Below are 5,313 nucleotides of genomic sequence, written 5' to 3' on the forward strand. Positions count from 1 at the left end.
AAACTTCCCCATCCATTTACCAGAAAAATCAAAGAAATGAAATGGTGTCTACAGGATGCAGTATCATATGAGCTACTTCTAGAAGTGGTCTTGGAAGCTTGTGTAACTTTGGAGGCAGACTCAGCATCGTTTACTGATAAATGCAGTATGAGGGATGAGGAAGCGGAACAGGTCAAGGATGACTCCCAGGTTTCAGGTTTAAGCAAATGGTATCTTTTACTGATGGTGAAATCTGTTATGAGATAAGGAATTTGGGGATGGATTAAGGAAATGATGTGATAAGATCTAAGGCCTGAGAATTGGGAAGGAAAGAAAGTCAATAATTAAAACATTAAAACTGAGGGGACTCGCGCCGCGGCCGCGGAGACGTGAAGGGCCCCGCGCACGCCGCCTCGCCTTCCGGGTCGGTGCTCGCCCTCGCTGTGCTGTCCGCGGCCCCATGGAGAAGACGGAGCTGATCCAGAAGGCCAAGCTGGCCGAGCAGGCCGAGCAGGCCGAGCGCTACAACGACATGGCCACCTGCATGAAGGCCGTGACGGAGCAGGGCGCCGAGCTGTCCAACGAGGAGCGCAACCTGCTCTCGGTGGCCTACAAGAACGTGGTCGGGGGCCGCAGGTCCGCCTGGAGGGTCATCTCGAGCATCGAGCAGAAGAGCGACGCCTCCGACAAGAAGCTGCAGCTGATCAAGGACTACCGGGAGAAAGTGGAGTCCGAGCTGCGGTCCATCTGCACCACGATGCTGGAATTGTTGGATAAGTATTTAATAGCCAATGCAACTAATCCAGAGAGTAAGGTCTTCTATCTGAAAATGAAGGGAGACTACTTCCGGTACCTTGCTGAAGTTGCTTGCGGCGATGATGGGAAACAAACGATAGATAATTCCCAAGGAGCTTACCAAGAGGCTTTTGATATAAGCAAGAAAGAGATGCAACCCACACACCCAATCCGCCTGGGGCTGGCTCTTAACTTTTCTGTATTTTACTATGAGATCCTTAATAACCCAGAACTTGCCTGCACACTGGCTAAAACGGCTTTTGATGAGGCCATTGCAGAACTTGATACACTGAATGAAGACTCCTACAAAGACAGCACCCTCATCATGCAGTTGCTTAGAGACAACCTAACATTATGGACATCAGACAGTGCAGGAGAAGAATGTGATGCGGCAGAAGGGGCAGAGAACTAAGTGCATACAGGGTGTCATCCTTCTTCCCTCAAGAAACCTTTTTACTCATCTCCATTCCTTATTCCATTTGGATTTCCTGTAGCAAAGAAACCCATTCCTGTGTATGGAATCAACTGTTTGTAGTCTTTTCACACTGCAGCTTTGGGAAAACTCCATTCCTTGATTTATGTTTGTCTTGGCCTTCCTGATGTGCAGTTACTGCTGTAGAAAAGTATTAACAGCTTCATTTCATAGAAACATGAGTAACTTCCAAACACTTATGTAGAGGACTAAAAATGTATCTGGTATTTAAGTAATCTGAACCAGTTCTGCAAGTGACTGTGTTTTGTATTACTGTGAAGGTATGAAAATGTAGTTAATTACAATTTAAAGCGTGTTCTACATTACTTCTTAATTTCTACATTCCCTCCCTTACTATTCTTCGGGGATTTCCTTTCAGTAAGCAACTTTTCCATCCTCTTATTGTATTCCTTTTTTGGTAGGAATCCAGACGTATTAGATTGAATGGAAAAGCATTTGACATTTTGGGGCTGGGGGTCACAAATTAAAATGCCTCCTGTATCATATATGATGGAGATCTTGTTTATCTGTGACAACAGGGAGTTTCCTTATTCACTTTTCATTTGCTGCTGTTTAAGTTGACAACTTCCCTTCCCAATAAAAATTCACTTACACCTCCTGCCTTTGTAGTTCTGGTATTCACTTTACTATGTAATAGAAGTAGCATGTTGCTGCCAGAATACAAGCATTGCTTTTGGCAAATTAAAGTGCATGTCATTTCTTAATACACTAGAAAGGGGAAATAAAGTACACAAGTCCAAGTCTAAAACGTTAGTACTTTTCCATGCAGATTTGTGCACATGTGAGAGGGTGTCCAGTTTGTCTAGTGATTGTTATTTAGAGAGTTGGACCACTATTGTATGTTGCTAATCATTGACTGTAGTCCCATAAAAGCCTTGTGAAAATGTTATGCCCTATGTAACAGCAGAGTAACATAAAATAAAATTACATTTTATAAACCAAAAAAAAAAAAACATTAAAACTGAAAAACAATAAAATGAGAAATTAGAAACATTTAAGGAGGGAAAAAATAATATGAGAGTCAACAGACACAGAGAAAAAGGAACAGATCAACTTACTGTTGTTGTTTGAGTTTGGTTTTGATTTCCTTTTTCATAAAACCTGAAGAGTTTACACTGTAAGTTCCATGAGCCCAAATTAGTAGTTTGAGGGGTTTTATAAGGGCTTAATCAAATGAAAATTTCTAGAAAATGTTACAGTTTTGCAAACTGAATAAGGTAATGTTGAACTAATCCTGTTTTATCAAGGAAGCATTTTGGTAGAATCACCTCATCCTGATGCTCAGAATCTTCTGGTGGTGCCCGTTTCCTAAGGATTAAGGCTAAACTCCATAGCCTCTCAGAAGACTGTCATCATCAAACCCTAACCTACCTTAGCTCCTCCTATCATCCCCTTTCTTCTCTCTCTATGTTCCAGTCCCATTGAATTTATCATAATTCTCTTTAAAACAACACCTTTTTTATGACTGAATGCCTTTGCACATATTATTTCCTACCCCGAAATGGTCTTTGCTTCCTCTGCCATATAATAAACTCCTTAATTTCCTTCCAGAGTCAAAAAAAGTTACTTTCTCTAGGAAGAACTACCTGACTTCCCAGTCAAGAAGATTTGGTTGTGTGGACTGCAAAACTTCCTTTGCCTTTTGCAAATCTCTCCAATAGAGCACTAATCACACAATTGTAATTTGAAATTTTTGCTTTATGTGTCAGTTTCTCTTATACACTGTGGACTCCTCAAGGGACCAAGGAACCATCTTTATAGCCGTCTTGCCTAGAAGAAAACCTAACATTTATAATTAATTGTTCCATGCCTGTCTCCTTCTTTTAAACCATAGATTTCATGAGAAGAAAGGTCTTGCCCATCAGTCCTTTGTATTCCTAGTGCCCAGCACAGAAATTATGAGTGTATGTTCTGACAGTTTCAAAAGGTAGGAGATAATAATTGGGGACACATGATTAATGGTACCTGACAACCTGTTAGAGGTGAGAAATGAGGAAGGAGAGGTCAAGGCATGGCATGGGCTCCTGGATACATGGTGATTTTATTCACTGAGATGGTGATCACTGGAAGAAGATAAGACATCAGAGTTTACAGACACTAATTGGAATCTGTAGAGAATAATACTAGAAAAGATGGAGCTCTCAAGAGAAAGAGCTTCATCAATTTACCTAGAGTTTCCCTTAAGACTGTTGCTGAGTACTAAACTGCCTGCATAGGGTGAAATTCCATGAGGCGTGGGAAAGAATCACTAGTGAGGAAACAATTACTGAAGAGCTGTAAATACATCCCAGAACTCACATAAGGCTGTAAGATATTTGAGTTCTGACCAGCTAGAATAAAGAGACTTCCTTGAACACTGCGGAAATTTAGTAGTGATTCCAGGAAGTTCTAAACTAGCCCAAGAGTAAAAGATATTCTAGATTCATGCTAGCAAAGCCTAAAACAAACAGATCTCAAGATTTTGCTTCTGGCCACAATGGACTTCAGTAACCACTACAAAAACTAGAAACTGGACAGGGTATTTGAAACTCTTTTTAGACACTGAATAACAGGTATCATTGAACGGAAACAGGTATCAGTGAACGGAAACAAATTAGATGAACGGATAACAGGTATCAGTGAACAGAAACAAATTAGATGAATCCTACAATCGCCCTAACTTTCTATCTGGTAAAACCTTGTGGATCACAGAGTAAGCAGAGTGATCAAAAATAGAGCACAGTGGGCTCATTGAGTTGAAAAGTTAGAGTTGGAGGTCAGGGAGGCTGAGACAATTGGGAGTTTCAGGGCAGAGTTCTGGGAAGTAGTTAGCTAACAGAAATAAAAAAAAACTACAGAAAACTTCAGAGGGGTTCCCTTTACTATTAGTTGAATAATAAAATCTACATGGGTACACTGAAACTTTTTGAGACAGCTAAGTGCAACAAGAAGTTGTGGGCTAATCAGTCATCAGAGGTCACATGTGAGGCATGTGAGTTCCAACAAGCCAGAGTGGAGAATCCTCATTGATCACTCAGGGCATTCAGTAGAAAATTCAGAAGGATCACATCTTAAGAGCGGTGTTAAACTATTTCTAGAGTAAAAACTATTCTAGATTTTCCCTTATAAAGTTTTTTTTAAAGTCTTAAAGTAATCAAACTGAACCACAGTCATTCGACCTACAATAAAATATGCCTAGACATGGCCTAGTTGTACTAGCAAGAAAATATGACCCATCGACTGAAGAAAAATGACTCAATACAAAAAGACTCAGAAATGAGTGAGGTAGAACTACAAGAAAGTGAAAACAGTATAACTATATTCATGTATTTGAAAGAAAAGATGGATTCAGTAAGGAGAAAAATGGACAATATTTTTAAAAGGAAACAAATAGGAGTCCCACATGTGAAATGGCATTATAAGGAGCTCTGTGGACCTATTCCCCAGTGAACCATCCATACTGGTGAAGATTATTTCTCAAACACACACAAAAAAACCATTTAAAGTGTCTGAAAATGGTTGTGAAGGCATACAGCAAATGAAATAGCATATACTCAAGAAAATAAATGAAATTTCAGTAAAAAAAAAAAAAGGAGCGATTCCATGGCATGTGAGATACAACTTACTCCCTCCTTCTTCCTTTCAGATCAGGGAGACAGAGGCTCCACTCTGAGTGGGTATGGTCAAGATGACAGAGCTCTCTCTCCCTTCAGGATCTTCCTGGGAATAGCAGGCTACCAGCATTTCTCATCCTTTCCAGCTCCAAGTTGCAGGGGCTAAATTCCTGTTGAGTTGGCAGAGGAGTAATAGCTTCTACCCAGTCCTGACTTTGTAGGGTGGAGGCTGTGCCCCAGGCATGGCATACCAAGAATACTGGAACCACAGTTGCCCTCACCCCAGCCTGCTTGTAGGGCAGAGATTCCATACCAGGAGAAGTAAGCCAAGGAGACTATAGGCTGTTGATCTTACCTAGCATTCTGATCATAGAGCATGGGTGTCACTCCTGCCCCCAGCACCAGAGCCGTGGCTCAGAATATAGAAAATAAGCCAACAGAGGAAATAAAATA

General features: G+C 40.9%; 1 pseudogene; it reads left to right on the forward strand.

The window, feature by feature from the left end:
- The first annotated feature begins 439 nt into the window (after positions 1-439).
- On the forward strand, positions 440-1,683 carry LOC130842693 (14-3-3 protein theta-like; annotated as a pseudogene).
- The last annotated feature ends 3,630 nt before the right edge of the window (positions 1,684-5,313 follow it).

Source organism: Hippopotamus amphibius, chromosome X (genome assembly GCF_030028045.1).
Source record: "Hippopotamus amphibius kiboko isolate mHipAmp2 chromosome X, mHipAmp2.hap2, whole genome shotgun sequence".
NCBI classification, from domain to species: Eukaryota; Metazoa; Chordata; class Mammalia; order Artiodactyla; family Hippopotamidae; genus Hippopotamus; species Hippopotamus amphibius.